We start from the raw sequence: 17,240 nt of genomic DNA on the forward strand, positions 1-17,240 counted from the left end.
CAAGATGAAGCTAACTTCTTTTCTTACGAGTTGTTTTCTTGCTAGAATCTGACAGAAAAACATATCGGGAAAATAGTATGTCCCAGGCAAAAAAATATTAGGAAAATGCAAGTTAAAACCACAAGAGTCTTATCCCTTGGTATACGCCAGTAAGGTATTAACAAAATACCAAACACTTATCACTGGGTACCTGTCAGCAAAATACCAAACATCAAATGCTGGGACAGAATACTGCGATGCCAGGGATCAAACAGATTGGCTGCATGCAAGGCAAGCAAGCATGTGGGAAATCTTTCCCACTGAAATCGTATAGAAGTCAACAATATCGAAGTCTCTCCAACGAATAACCTTATAAATGTAAAGCAGGTACTAAGACTTTGGTATAAAAGTCATGTAGAATTCGGCAATATCAAATGCATATCAAATATAGTAAGAAATCCTAGGGGTGTAAAGCATGTCGGAAATCTTTTCCACTAGAATCATACGGAGTTCAACAATATGGGAGTCACCTTTAAATTTAAAGCAGGTAGGAAAACTTGCTCATGAAATTCCTGTAGAATTCATAAATATCAAATTCATAGAATAATAAATCCGAGGGGTTTAAAGCATGTAGTAAATCTTTCCCACTGAAATCATATCTAACTCAAGAATATCAAAATTGAACAGGTGAGAAACCTTTCTCACTTAAAGTGACATCTAAGTCAACAATATTAAATTCATACAGGTAACAGTCCCCATTAATCCTCACGGAGGAGGTAGGAAAATGTTCTTACAAAGGAATATGTAATTCCGTTAAAATACCCAAAGAGGGAGACATTGGGAATCCCCCAGTCCTTGAGGTAGTCTTGCAACCATGGAATAATCCTCCTGGTCTTCTTTCCACTGTCCTAGGGTGGTACTTTGTTTCCTTACACCTCACATAGGTGAGACTGACCGATGAGCCCTTTGTTCTTTCTGATTCTCTTCACTTATCAGAAGTCCATCCAATCCCATGCAATTTACAACATTTTCTCTTCTGGATTTGGATCAATTCCACCCCGGTCCAGCACACAATCTGCTCAGGGCTTACTCTTGGCTCTGCACTCAGGCAACTATACGGATGCCAGGGATCAAACCTGGTTGACCACATAGAAGGGAAGCATCTTACCTGATGCACAATTGCCCCAGCCCTAGAAGTACTTAAGTATAAGTTAGTAACCTCAAAATTCTAGTGGGTCTAACCAATCCTATGAAGCCTCTCCAGAAGAAGCTAACTTCTTGACTTCCGAATTGTTTTCTTGCTAGAATCTGACACATATATATATCAGGTAAATAGTATATTCCAGGCAAGTGAAAATCAGGGTAATGCAAGTGAAAACTGCAAGAAGCTTATCAATTGGTATCTGCCACAAGGGTATTACCAAAATACCAAACACTTATCTCTTGGCATCTCTCAGCAAAATATGAAACATCAAATGCTGAGACAGAGTACTGGGATGCCAGGGATGAAACCAATTGGCTACATGCAAGGCAAGCAAACATATAGGAAATCTTTCCCACTGAAAAAAACATTTAACTCAACCATATTGAAGTCACTCTGAAGATAAACATTTCAAATGTAAAGCAGGTAGCAAAACGTTCACAAGCAAGTCATGCAGAATTCAGTAATATCAAATTCATATAGTATGAACTCCTAATGGTGTAAAGCATGTAGGAAATCTCTCCCACTAGTATCATATCTAATTCAACAATATGGAAGTCACTCTGATGAAAAACCTTATCAATGTAAAGCAGGTAGTAAAACTCTCCCTCAAAAGTCATGTAGAATTCAATAATATCAACTTCATCACTGTCACTGTCCTCCCGTTGTTCGACTATTTGTTCGAGCAGGCCCAGTAACATTGTGAGATTGTTTACTGTGTTTGGCATATCGAATACGTCACGGGTAGCTTCCCATGCTTTGCTGTGAGGGCGAGATATTCTAGGTACCTTGCCGGGCTCTCCGAGAGGGGTTGAGCAATCGAACTCAAGTTGGCCATTTTTGCTGCGTGCAAGGCAAACGCTCGAACTGTTGTGCTATCGAAATCAGAGGGGATGTAAAGTATGTAGGAAATTTTTCCTATGAAACAAATCAAATTCAACAACATCGAAGTCACTCTGAAGACAAATCTTTCAAATATAAAGCAGGTAGCAAAACTTTCATGCAGAGTTCAGCAATATCAAATTCATACAGTATGAAATCCTAGGGATGTAAAGTATGTCGGAAATCTTTCCCACTAGAATCATATCTAATTCAACAATATGGAAGTCACTCTGATGGAAAACCTTATAAATGTAATGCAGGTAGTAGAACTTTCTAACAACAGTCATGTAGAACTCAACAATATCACATTCATACGGTAAGAAATCTGAGGGGTGTATAGCATGTAGCAAATATTTCCCACTGAAATCATATCTAACTCACCAATATCGAAGTCGGACAGGTGAGAATCCATTCTCACTAAAGTCACATCTACGTCCACAATCAGGAACAAACCCCATGAATGTTCAAGGAGGAGGTAGGAAAATCCTCTCACAAAAATCATATCTAATTCAATTAAAATCAAAAACCAAAAAGGGAGACGTTGGAATCCCCCAGCCCTCAAGGCAGGCTTCCAAACATGGAACAACCCTCCTGGTCTTCTTTCTACTGTTCTTGTGTGGTACTTTGTTGCCTTACACCTCACATTGGTGAGATTGCCTAATGAACCCTTTGTTCTTTCTGTGTCTCTCGACTTGCCAGAACTCCATCCAATCACATCCAAGTTACAGCATTTTCTCTTTTGGACTTGGAGCACTCCTACCCCGGCCTAGCACCCCACAGTGCTCTGGGCTTACTCTTGGCTCTGCACTCAGGCAACTATACGGATGCCAGGGATCAAACCAGGCTGACCACATACAAGGTAAGCATCTTACCTGCTGCACAATCATTCTAGCCCTAGAAATATTAAGTATAAGAGTCAAAAACCTGGTGGGTCTTACCGAATCAAATCAAGCCTCTCCAGATGAAGCCAACTCCTTGTCTTCTGAGTATTTTAATAGCTAGAATCTTACAGACATGTATATCCTAGGTAAGGAACCTATCGGGAAAATGCAGGTCAAAAGCGCAAGGAGCTTGGTATTTATCAGCAAGGTATCTGTTACCAAGAATATTGAAGTGACAGGGATCTAACCTGGTGGCCACATGCAAGGCAAGGAAACATCTTACACTGCTTTAATATGGTCCCAACCTTAACAGTATTTACGTTTACATTACTTACCTCAATACGTATAAGTGACTACCTCAATTATCTGTTGGGTCTTACCAAACACATCAAGCCTTTCCAGATGAAACTTACTCCAATTCTTTAGAGTTGGTTCCTTTCTAGAATCTGACAGACACATACATAGAAAAAATTGTATATCCCAGGCAAGGAAGATTCAAATGACAATTTCCTATATCAGGAAAATGCAAATCAAATAAATAATAAGTTTATCGGTAATCAACTCTATTAAGAAAATAACAAACAACAAATGCTAAATGAGATCTATTCCTGGGAGATGACTCAGAAAGCTGTAGGATGGCATCCTTTGAGGAAGGCCCATTGTCGATCTCTGGAACCATATCAACTTGTCTCGCACATATAATGCTCTGTCTGCCCTCATGAGGCCATTCTGAACGAAGTTCTATATTGATCCCCAGTCTCACTAAAATTGTATCCAAATCAACAATATGGAATTCATACAGGTTACAAACCCTATGAAGCAATGCAGGAAATCTAACTCACTAAAATGATATCAAATTCAGCAATACAGAATTCAAACAGGTGAGAAATCCTATGGATTGTAAAGAATGTAGGAGGACATTCTCAATCAAATATGTTCACACTCACACGAAGAATTCATGCGGGAGAGAAATCTGTTGAAGGAAAAAATCCATTTGCAAAAAAGTTGTCCCGAGTCACTGTAAATCTCAAGCAGGAAATAAACCTTATAAATGTAAAGAATGGATGAAAACTTTTTACTGGAAATCTGACCTTCAAGGCTGCAGCAATACTACAGCGGGTAGGGTGTTTGCCTTGCACGCAGCTGACCGAGGTTTGATTCCTAGTATCCCAATATGGTCCCCTGAGCACCGCCAGGGGCGATTCCTGAGTACAGAGCCAAGAGTAACCCCTGTGCATTGCCGGGTATGACCCAGAAAGAAAAAATAAAAGAATATAGGACAAGAGTTTCTGTGAAATTAAACTTCACTGAACATGAAGAGATCTGACAAAGGAGATAAAGCCTCTGAGCATGGAATGCACATAAAGATTCAACGTGAAATCAAATTTCACTGAACATGAAAAGGATTCACAAAGGAAAAAAATCCAATGACTTTATACAATATATATATCGGAGGGATGGGGGCCTGCTTAGGGACTGCCCAAACCCTGCAAAACCTTCACCATGCCATTGGCAGGACCTCATTGCCTTGGTATTAAGCCTCTCCTGCAAATTAACTTACTGAATATTCAGGTATACTTGTCCTTGTGATTGAAATTCCAAGGATTTCTCAGAGTCAGTATGGGCTACCTGTGCTCTCCTTCCTGTACTTCTAGAAGCCCAGGTACTCAGGCCTATGATCCACCTCTGCCACATGGAAGCTCATCTACTTAGAGTACTCTACTTTATGAACCCTTGAAACAGACTCATAAATAGAACTCAAAAGAGGACAACCAGCCGCCAATAATCCTCCGGACACCCAAGCATGCCTGAGACATCAGGGTCACCTGAAGGATGGGGGGCCAGCTCGGGGAACTCCCAAACACAACCCCAGTAGCGCCTTGTTCCCATTCTGGGAGAACATCAAATAGCATTTGCAAGATCTTAAAGGGAACTTCAACACCCAGAACCTCCAGAAAAAAGAATTTTCCAGGAGAAAAAATGACCAGAGCCAAGACTGCTCTGTGAGAGTTTCAATTACTGAGCCCCCTTTGCGGTGCCCACACAGACCCTGAGAGCTTCCTTCTTAAAAGGCCTCCCAGGACCGTCTGACCCTGATGGATGTTTGTCCGGTGACCATGAACAGGCAGGCAGATACTTGCGCAAAACTGGACTCATCTATAGATATCCCCAGGTTGCAGCTGCTTCCATAAGACCCTTTAATGTACAGATGTTTACCTTGAATGCTATGTAAAGTTCTTGTGGCTGACCTTACCATGTATGATTATATTGCTTTTGCTTGTGACTGGGCCGCTCCGGATCCTATATAACAGCCTGTAGCACTCAATAAAGTCTTTCCCTTTTCTTCTCTGTTTCTACACTGCACTCTGTCTCGTGTCTTCTGTTCATTCGGTCGGTCCCTCCTTGCACCTACGGACCATAGGGCCACATCCGCGGGCCGGAGGATTGGTCTGGAGGGGCCCCCCGCACATGTACTAATTTCCTTCTGCCCCTATATAATCACTGCTTACCATGAATAAAGTTGTATACTGACCACCAGACGTTAGTCTGTGTCTTTTGACCATCCGTCGATAGTCTAATTTGCCTACCAGCTCCATGCACCAGGTAACCATACAGCCTGACAGTTCACCTGTGTTCAACACAGGTCCGCCATGTGCAAGGCTCACACCCTATCCACTTAACATTTGCTCCAAAGAAGCCTTGTTTTAATACTTATCATCATGATTTCCTAAGATATCTCCTGAAATATGCTGCAGTGCTTCCCAGTGCCAGAGATTAGTAAACACCATAGGCACACCGCCAGAGCATTTTGTGGAGCAGACGTCCCATTTATTCTCAGTATATTTTTACAAGTTTCTGGAAAACAATCTCTTGGGAATTTCCAGACTACCATTCTGGTCTTTAGTTTTTCAAACCTTAACAAATTTAACATGAACCAAAAACAGACGGCCGCTCCCCAGAGAACATGGAGTGGAGGGTGAGCAAAATAGGGTAAGGGGCTTAAGGGATGCACTTTCCTTTCAAACGACACCATTATAGAGAATCCCTATTAACCGTGCAGCTCAATTCTCCCCTGTAGGCACTATGATCCTCCACAAAGTATTCTACAGCTGTTCTGTAGTGTTCATTAAAACTCCATGATTCTTCAGAGACCCAGAACAAAGTTTAAGGACATCTGTTAAGGGACCTACAGAACAAATTCTGAATACACAGTAAGTGTTCTAAGGAAAGAGAACATGCAAGAACATGCAAGTGTCCATCTACTGACACTGAACAGGACAAAACCCAGAGCAATTAAAAGAGTGTGGCCCTTAACTGTAAACATCTAGTCAGAAACAACCAATCTGGTGAAGATAGCTTTAAAAAAAATTTTATTAGTGACAAACCATGAGGTACAGTTGTAGACAAAGATAGCTTTGACAGGGAGGAAAGGGTAACACCAGCTGGTTCTGTCAGAGCTCACAGGCAGTGGGGATGGCACAAAAGTGAATCGAAAGACTCACTCTCAACGTGCAAAACTCAAAATGGGGAAATAGATCAGATCCCTGCCACACCAAGGAAAGATGACAGCCTTAGAGATTCAACCACTAACAGCCAGGTATATAAACACGGACAAGTACTTGAGAGGAAATTCTGAAGATGTGCTTGTAAAGTGGCAGTCAAAAAACCCATGACTTTTGTATAAATAAATAATGAAATAAAAGAGGGAGAAATTGAAAAAATAATCCAAGTGCCCAGTAGCTTAACAAAAGAGGAGAAATCCCAATACAAGGAAAGCTATGAAACATTATTTAAATGAAGGATGCCAGGGTTAAGAAACACATTCCTTGCTTATAAATCAGGACGACAAATACTGTCAAAATGGAAATACTCTCCGAAGCACTATAAAATTTAATGCAATCCCAAAACATATCAGTTAAACATCCATGAAATTCATTTGGAAAACAACCCCCAAGTAGTCAAAGCAACCCTAGGGGAAAAACATGGGAAGCATCACATTCCAACTTCAAAGTCTACTACAAATCTGTAGTAATTAAAATCAAATGGGACTAGAATAAGGAAAAACTCTCAGATCAATTGAAAAGAATTGAAAATTCAGAGAGCTAAAAGAAAAAAAAGTAAGAGAGACCACAAATGTCCCAAAAACAATAGAAATGAGATCTGCCTATATGGCCCCAGGAGTAATTCCTGAGTGCATAAGCCAGGAGTAACCGCTGTGCAACGCTGGATGTGACCCAAAAAGTAAAAAATTTAAAAATTAAAAATAAAGGAAACTGTACAACATTTAAAAAAAGAGGAGGACGGGGATGGTGCGATCAGGCAGGGGGCGAGGGGGAGAGGAGGGTAAGAGGAGGGGGAGAGCAGAGCAAGGAGAGGCAGAGAGGAAGACCAGGTAAAGCCACGTGGACATTAAGAGCAGAGGGAGAAGAGGGGAGAGGAGAATGAGAAAGGAAACGGGGAGGGGCAAGAGAAAAAGGGAATGGGAGGGCGAAACGGAGGGGGAAAAAAATCAAAACTGTCCACGTGAGACACGTCCCGGTTCTAGTGCGCATGCGTTGCCCGCGTTAAGGCCCGACGTGCCTAATCTCTTCCGGTTTGAACGATCTCTTCCGGGGGAGCTCCAGTCCAATGGGATTGCGCGCTGAAGCCAGGCGACCGTTAAACGGCTTTTTCCGGGGGTCGTTACATCGGCATCTTGCAGCGGGAACCGGTGGAAGATGAAGTAAGCTCCGGCTGTCCTCCGTGGAGTGTGGGAGTTCGGGGCTGGAGGATTGGGATGCGGGGCGGGAGGAGCTGAGGGAAGGGGCTGGGGGAGAAGCGTCCGAGGAGGCGGGGGTTGCGAAGTCCGGACAGCGCCGAGACTCTTCCAGGGGAGCCCTAGTTGGGCGCTCTCCGTCGCCTGGCCGTTTCTTTACTCTGCGGCAACTTCCGCAGCCCGTTGACAAAAGTGAAGTTAATCAAGGAGGTCAAGGAGCGAGGGGTCCAGCTGGGGTGGCGGAGAAGGTGTCCTGGCACTCCGAGTACAAGGACAGCAGCGCCTGGATCTTCTTGGGTGAGTTCTGCCCCGGTGCGCCTCGGGTTCCCCCCAGCCTGTCTTTCCAGGGAGGGTTTCAGCCTTCCACCTCTCTTCTCCCTGGCTCTCGCGCCGCCCCCCCCCCCACCCCCTCCTCGTTTAGGTGACACCCAGCGATGGTCAGGCGTCACTCCGGGCTCTGCATTCAGCAGTTCCTTCTGGCGGTGCCCACAGAACCAATGGGATGGTCCAGGGATGGTGCCAGGGATCGAACCTGGGTCAGCCTCATGCAAGACGATTGCCCTACCCGCTACACGAGCGCTCCAGTCCTGCCGGCATGTATTTCTGCTTCTTATCTTGGGGGCCACACCGGGCAGTTCTCCTGGGTTTCTCCTGGCTCAATGCACGGTGTCTGGGGAATATATGGTATGGCAGAGATGGGACCCATGATTTTGGCCACGGTCACGGCAAGCGCCATACCCACGGTACTATTTCTCCGGCACCCTTATTTCTGTTCTTTTTCCAGGTTTTCATTTTTTCCCTCCTTTTCACACCCCCCATTCCCTCTTTGTCTTCCCACTCCCCCTTTCCTTTCTCATCCCCCTCTCCTCTTTTCTCCCCTCCCCTTCATGTCCACTTCCCATTCCCCTGTCCTCCTCTCCGCCTCTCCTTGCTCTCCTCTCCCCCTCCCCGTGCTCTCCGCGTCTTCTTTCCACTCCCCCTGCTCTCCCCATCCCCTTTCCTCCTCTTTTTTTAACGTTGTACAGTTTTCTTTATTTTTATTTTTTTTAACTTTTCGGTCACACTCGGCCTTGCACATGTCTCACTCCTGGCTTCTGCACTCAGGAAGTACTCCTGGGGCCATATAAGAATCTGGGAATCAAACCGGGTTGGCCACGTACAAGGCGTTTGCCCTACCTGTGCTATCGCTCAAGTCCCTGTCCTCCTCTTACCCTTCTCATCCTCTAATAATCCTCTCCCTTGTTCCTATTTCCCTTCCCCTTCTCCCCATCATCCTCTTTCCCTCTCCTCTTCCCCTTCTCTCCCCTCCTCCTCTTCCCCTTCCCTTCCCCGATTTTCTCTCTCCCACTTGCCTTTCCCATGCCTCTCTTCCCCCCACTTCTTCCCTCTCCCCTTATTCCTCCACCTTCCCCTTTTTTGCCTTCCTCCACCCCTCCCACCTCTCCCCCTTTTCTCTTCCCCATGCCCTCCCTCTTTTCTTTTGCCTTACTTTCCTCTTCCCTTTCCCCTTCCCCCCTTTGCCCTTCTCTGTTCCACCTCTTCCCCCTCTTTCCTTTCTCCTCCCCTACCCCTTACTCCTCTCTTCTCCTTCCCCCTGTTCCTCTTCAGTTTCCCCCTCCTCTCCTTGCTTTGTCTGGGACACATTCCTGGCTGCTTTGAACAATGTCATGAGTCGTACTAATAAACGCGTTTATAGAGGTTGGACATGTTTGCATGAGGATTTGCTTTGGTAAATTGCCTAAAAGTTTTCTTTATAATCCTTAGTCTGTGTGAGGTAGGGTTAGTATTTGCATATTCAAATTGATTTTGGGGGGCAAGGAGATAGTGGGTTAGGAGCGTAGATTATTAAACTAGGTCTGATGTCCCGCAGCACTAAAAACCCTGCTCACTGCTTCAACAGGTGTAGCCTTGGTGGCCCCAGAGCACTGCCAGGTGGCACTGGAGGTTCCCCAATCTGCAGTGTCAGTGCAGCACCACATCCTTGGGCCCTTCCAGTGAGTTGTTTGACCCAATATCCATGGAATGGTCCCTGGGTTCTGTTTGTAAGGCCCCTTGCAGACATTTGATTTTGAAGGTAGCTATGGTAGATAATGAGCAGATGACTTGAACAATTTTTTTTTTTGTATTTTGGGCACAGTGCTGCTCAGGCTTACTGCTGGTTCTATGCTCAGGGCTTCTTTCTAGTGGGGCTTGGGGAACCATCTGTGGTGCAGGAAATTGAACCTGAGCAAGCTGCATACAATACAAACGCACTAATTGATCTAGTATGCTCAGGTCAACTTTATTTATTTGTATATAAACACACACATATATATGTATGTGTACACACATATGTATACACACATATGTATGCAGATACAATCATATCTATACACACAAATTTTGCTTTGGGGGCCACACCCGCTGTGCTCAGGAGTTACTCCTGGTTCTACATTCAGAGATCACTCTGGGCTTGGGGGAGTCATATTGGTTACTGAGGATCAATGTTGGGGTAAGGCTAGCATCTGCTATATTCTCCTTTACATGCTGATAATGTATTTTAAGAAATATTTGTCATGTTGGAAACTAACTCCTTTGTCTACAAAGTTTTGCTTGTGAAGGCCAGCAAGAATATTCGGGTACGGCCTTGAAACTTGCTGACCTTAGTTGCATACCACTTTACCACTTGCCATTTATGGTCCCCTGAGTACCTCTAGGAGTGATCCTTTCGCATAGCTGGATTTCGCAACATAATTGAAACAAAACATTTTAAAACCTAAAAAAAGAAATTGGGGGTTTGAGGAAAGATTATTTTGCTCCATTACTGGTTTTCTTTGTTGTTGTTGTTTTTGTATTTTTATTTTATTGAATCATCATGAGATAGTTACAAGCTTTCATGTTTGGGTTACAATCACACAATGATCAAACACCCATCCCTTCACCACTGCACATTACCAACCACCAATATCCCTGGTATACCCCACCTTTCCTACCCTCCCCCTGCCTCCATGACAGACAATATTCCCCATGGTCACGGTCACGGTCCCCCCGTTGTTCACTGATTTGCTCGAGTGGGCCCAGTAACTTCTCCATGTGAGACTTGTTGTTACTGTGTTTGGCATATCGAATACATCACGGGTAGCTTGCCAGGCTCTGCTGTGCAGGCGAGATTCTCTCGGTAGCTTGCCGGGCTCTACGAGAGGGGCGGAGGAATTGAACTCGGGTCGGCCATGTTGGCTGCGTGCAAGGCAAACACCCTACCACTGTGCTGTTGCTCCACATTACTGGTTTTCTTGACCTTTCCATGTTCAAACTTAAAACTTTTTCTATACTTCTGGTGTACTGCATTCTATCAGATGGTGAGTTCAGATCCTCTTTTTTGGTAACCTCAAGGCTAGGCCTAGATCTGGTGCATAGTGCATGCTAGGTCAATGTTTGAACTGAAGTGTGATTTTTCTCTTGTAGGAAGACTTCTTTGTGAACTGACTAAAGGGGATGTTATCTGTGTCTTCTACCAGTAAGTCCGCTTTCATTTTCTGCTTCATGGATTATAGGTATCATTTTCTTCCACGATGATAAAATTTGTTTCCTTACATATTGTAGACTGACTGGCATTTCTCCAGAGGGAGAGCTCAATTCAAGTTTTTGCTTTAGTTATACCCAGGACATAGATCTAGAGCTCTCCCAGTGTGGAAAACCCAGCAACTCGTCTTGAGGCTTCTGCTCTGCTTCTTTTCCTTTTCTACTTCTTTTTTTGCAGTGCGGGGAATCCTTCCTGACTCTGCTTAGGAATCACTCTTCTATTTTCTCTATGGCTGTTTCCTTGATCTTTCATTGAGACTTTTTAAACCTGGTCCTGCGGTAGAGCCGATTAAAAGACTCCTAGAAAGCTACAGTTCCCCTACAAAGTTACTTTTTGAACCCCTACAAACTAAGGATAACAGCCCTTCTCTGCCCGCACCTGTGTGACACTTTTCACTTAGGGCAAAGTTTGCAGGATTTAGGAGGAAAAGCAAAATATTTAGGTAGCAGTTTGCTTTCTTTGTTTCCAGATAGGTGTCAGGTTACTGAGCCGACCAGATCTCCTCTGGCTGGACAGCTTAGGGGACAGTAGGTTCTGGTCAGGGGATGCGTACCATAGAGGTTAGAGGCCCATGGGAAAGAAACTTGGCAGTGTTTGTGAGAAGTGAACCATGGGTATAGGTTTTGGGCACCCCACTCAGGCTGAGAGCTCTGGCAGGAGTAGAGGTGTCTTCCTCCTAGCTTTTGGGTGTTGGGGAAATTCACAGTAGGTACAGCCCAGGATTATGTCGTTTCTTCATGGTATCTGTTCCTGGTCTAGTCTCTCATCTAGGGCTTCATCCTTGCATATCACCTGCCTGCAGACTGGTCCATGGATCCATTGATCTAGATGTTTCTATCTTGTTTCTTTTGAGTGTTGGTCAGCTAGTATGTGTATTCTAGTTCTTGCTCCACCGTGCTCTTAATGAAGACCTTTTGCCATTGTTAATAATGCCGTTGAAAAATATTTTTGATTTAGATCATTTGTCTAGGGTTTGGTTCGAACAGAGTGGTTGACTATGTGGAGTTACTGTGAGGGACTTTGGAGGGTTATGGAACTGTCTTTGAAATTTCGGAAAAGTGTTTTATCTGGAGACTGAAAGCTAAGGACAACAAACAAACATTGGCAAATTCACTACAGAGTTTTGTTTTTTTATTATCAGAGAATTACATTAGTAATTACAACTTGTGAAAAAAATGGTATTGAAAAGAATATAGGAAGGAGGACCAGAGAGTACAGTGGTTAGGGAAGCAGGAAAACACAATGGTAGAATTGTCTTTTAATTGTTGGCAATGTTTCCAGTAGTTTGCTGTTGTAAATTAAACCATAATATACATTTTAGTATGCAGCTCTTCTTTGTGCAATTATTGGATTAATGTTGCCAGTTTTCTCTTTACTGATTTAAATTTTTTTTTTAGTTTTGAGGCTGCACCAGTCTCTGTTTAAGTATCCTTTCTGAAGAGCTCAAGGGACCATATGAGGTGATCAAAGATGGATTGGTTTTGTGCAAGGTAAGCAGCCTGGCTGCTGTCCTCTCTCTCCAGTCCCTCTTTGCTAACTTTTAAATATTACTTTAAGATGTATTTATATTATTGTCAGATTGCTCACCATAAAGGTCTTCCAGATTTTGCCTCAATAGAATGTCCCTTTTTTCTTTATTCTAATCAGCAGAGATTTGTTATTTAAAAATATATTTGCCATTGACTTTCTTAAATTTATTTTATTAAAGACTTATGTTTTCCAAAGTCATTTGCAGTTGAGTTTTAGACATGTATTTCAAAACTTATCCTACTACTGGTGTTCTCTTATTCCCTCCCCAGCACAACCCCCAAACCCCCACACCATTGCCCCGCCTGTCAACTTGGCAAGAACATTACAAAGTTTCAGTGGTTACAGCTTAGATATAATGGGCTATTTTGGGGTCACACCCAGCAATGCTCAGGGGTTACTCCTGGCTTTGCACTCAGGTATTAGTCCTGGTGGTGCCCTGGGGACCATCTGGGATGTTGGGGATTGAACCCGGGTGGGCCGCGTGCAAGGCAAACGCCCCACCCGCTGCGGTATTGCTCAGGCCCCTAGATCCCATTTTTTTTTAAGTTTTTCTATGTACTTGCTTACTCTTTTACTTTGCTTTTAAGTTCACCATCAGTGACATTAAACATCTTTTTCATAGATCAACAGGTCTATGAAATTCCCGTTAGTATGTTATGTAATTTGCCTATTATTTTCTAGTGGTGTGTTCCTAATTTTCATAGTGATTTTACAAGGCTCCTTGATAGACTATGCATATTAGTTTTGTTATATCATTTTATCATGACACTGTCACTGTCGCTGTCACGGTCACTGTCCTCCCCTTGTCATCGATTTGCTCGAGTCAGCCCAGGAACGTCTCCATTGGGACATTTGTTACTGTGTTTGGCATATCGAATATGTCCCTGGTAACTTGCCAGGCTTTGCCGGTTTTATCATGTATTTATTGATGTTTAAAATGTGATATATTAGGCTGGACAGAATACATAGATTAAGGTCCTTCCCTTGCATACTATTTTTAACTACAATAGTGGCTCAAATTTGGGCACTGGAGCGATAGCACAGTGGTAGGGCGTTTACCTTGCACGCAGCCAACATGGCTGACCCGAGTTCGATTCATCAGCACCTCTTGGAGAGCCCGGCAAGCTACCGAGAGTATCTCGCCCGCACGGCAGAGCCTGGCAAGCTCCCTGTGACGTATTCGATATGCCAAACACAGTAACAACAAAGTCTCCGATGGAGACGTTACTGGGCCCGCTCGAGCAATATGATTTCTTGAACACAGCTAGCAGTTGTCACTGAACTTCTCTGGGTTTCCTTCTCCAATTTGATGTGTGCTAGAACTGTGCCATCATTCTTTTTTGATGAGGAGTTTTCAATTTGAGACCTAGAAAGGCCTTTTTAACCGGTTCCTCTACTGTTTCTTTGATTTTTATCTTGAAATACCTCTTATATTCCATGTTCATGTATTTTATGCTTTTATTTCAAAACTAATACAGAAAAATTATAAAATGTAAGGAATGCCACTGTATCCCCTTAGCCAAGTCCCTGAATATTACTATTGTAACTAATTGTTATTACTATTTATACCTGTTTGACGGTTTCTGATTTTACTAAATTATCAGAGAGTCCTTTGCAAGACATGATTTGTGTGTTTGGACCATCCCTGGCGATGCTCAGGAATTACTCCTGGCTGTGCACTCAGGAATTACTCGTGGTGGTGCTTGGGGTAGCATATGGGATGCTGGGGATTGAACCTCAGTCACAAGGCAAGTGCCTTTGTACTGCTATCCAGCCCAGTACCAAAATCCTTCTGTTTGTTTTTCAAAAAAAAATATGCCATCAGGAAATTAACTCTGATACAGAGCTATTATCAAACCTTTCTGTTTTATTCATTTTCACCCCGTCTCAAAAAGCCCTCTTTTTGTTTCTGGGCCATATCCAGTGGTGCTTAGGGGCTACTCCCAGTACATTACTTGGGGTCGTTCTCACTGGTGCTCAGGGGACCATGTGGTGCTGGTGATCAAACCTGGATCTCCAGCATGCAATGCAGTTGTACCAGCCCTTTGAGTCATCTCCCCAGCTTGCTGATAATCTATTATTGTAGGAGAAATTGCTTTCTGGTCCTTGATCTGTCATGTAAATTATAAAAATCTCTTAGTCTTTTTAATTTTGCAGAAAGTTTTAGGGTTAATATGCTTGTCTTGAATGTGGCTGACCCTTTTTTAATCCCCAGCACCACAGATGTTCCCCTGAGTGCCTAGATTGAGCCCTGAACATAGAAAAAGCCTAGGAGTAACCCTCCAAGCACCAGTAGGTATTTATTACAGGATACAACACATTTTAGGGAGTTCATTTTTTAAAAGTTTGTGTTGAGTATTGATAACAGGGTCTCACATGTACTGTAATGCTGAGCCACCTTCCTGGCCCCTATAAATTTTAGTGCATAGAATTTTGTAATCATCACCTGAATTAGATTGAATATCAGTTCCATTACCCTCAAACTTCCTTCATGTTGTACCTTTTGTAGTCTTTCCTTTGATTTTATTTCTCTATTTTTCTTTGAGTCTGGGCACTCCCAGCTGTGCTCAGGGTTTACTCCTGGCTCTGTACTCCATGATTACTCCTGGTAGGCTCCGGGATCCATATGTGGTTTTTGTATTCTGGTTTTGCTTTTATTTTATTGGCCATAGCCAGTGGTGCTCTGGAGTTGATATTCTTGGCTCAGTAGTCTGAAGTCATTTCCGGTAGACTCGGAACGAACTCCACCTCCCTCCCACACCGTCGTTTGATTATTTTTCATGGGAAATTGTATCATTCATTCATGTTTCTGGATTTGGAATCAGTTATAAGTGTTTCTACTCACCCACTGGTCTGATTTTTTTTCTCATTTGTATGGCTTTAGTGCCATAAATTTAAATCCCTGATTGTTTTAGATTTATTTTTATGGATTTTTTAAAGATACAGATTCAATTTGTCTTTTCAAATGACTATTTTTTGTAGCACTGTTTGTTATTTTACCCTCACAAATTGAAACATTAACTGTACCACATTTGTATACTAATTCATATATGCTTAACTTTCTTGTTTTTTTTCTTTCGTTTTATTGGTTTGTCTCTTCATGAGCACATACCAACTAGTTAATCATATGAGCTCTTCCAAGTTTTTCTCGTTCTTTTTTCTTCCTTTTTGGGTCACACCCGGCAATGCACAGGGGTTACTCCTGGATTTGCACTCAGGAATTACACCTGGCGGTGCTCAAGGGACCATGTGGATTGCTGGGAATTGAACCCGGGTTGGCCACATGCAAGGGTAATGCCCTATCTGCTGTGATATCACTCCAGCTCCATTCCTAGTTATTCTTTTTTTTCTTTTCTTTTTTTTTTATTTAGTGAATCACTATGGGAAAAGTTACAAAGCTTTCAGGTTTAAGTCTCAGTCATTCAATGATCAAACACATTCCCCTTGACCAGTACTTATTTTTCACCACCAAGAACACCAATATATGAGCCACAAGAATGTTGGAAATTGTTCACAAGAATTTAATACATTCATTATTCCAGCACCAATTCCACCACCATTACACCTTCTCACCCCCATTATTTTGGATTGTCCTACTGCAACTTAAGCCTGCCTTCAAACCAAGTCCTAGATAATACATTTTGTATTACTTGTTATGAATAATGCATTAAAATGATCCAAAAATGTTTTCTTATTGGTATATGTGTGAATATTTTTGTATCTCACCCTAGAGCCATTAAGCCGAACAAGGAATATTTTTATATTTATTTAAATCTCTGTTTCTTTGGGGAGATATAAAAAGTATTACTAAAAATACAATTTATACTTTATTTTTCTTTTGGGGTCATACCTGATGGGGCTCATGGCTTATTCCTGGCTCTGTTAGAGGTGACCCCTTGTGTCAGATCTCAGGGCCCATATGTCATACCAAGGATTAGGCCAAGTCTGTCACATTTAAGGCAAGCGCTTTGACCCCTGTACTCTCTCCAGCCCTGATCAAGTCCATTTTCATTATTTACTTACTCTTTGTTTTGTTTTGGCCATAGTCTGCTTGCTCCGGGCTTATTGCTGGCTCTGCATTCAGGAATTAGACCTGGCAGTGCTTGGGGGACCTTATATAGGGAATAGAACCCAGGTGGGATATGTGTAAGGCATGTGCCCTATCCACTGTACTCTTTCTCCAAACCCTCAAGTTTATTTATTTCTTTATTTTTGTTTTTGGACCATACACGGCAGCAATGCTCAGGGTTTACTCCTGGCTCTGCCCTCAGAAATTTTTCCTGGCAGTGCTTAGAAGACCATTTGGGATACTGTGGATTGAATTCATGTCTGACACTTGCAAGGCAAGTACCTTCCCTACTGTACTATTGCTCTGACCCCTGAAGTTTTTTAATTTTATTTTTCTTGCTAATTATAAATGTGGCTCCTCCTCCATTATATATTTCTAAC

The sequence above is a fragment of the Sorex fumeus genome, unplaced genomic scaffold (assembly GCF_029834395.1).
Source record: "Sorex fumeus unplaced genomic scaffold, SorFum_2.1 ptg000236l, whole genome shotgun sequence".
Classification (NCBI taxonomy): domain Eukaryota; kingdom Metazoa; phylum Chordata; class Mammalia; order Eulipotyphla; family Soricidae; genus Sorex; species Sorex fumeus.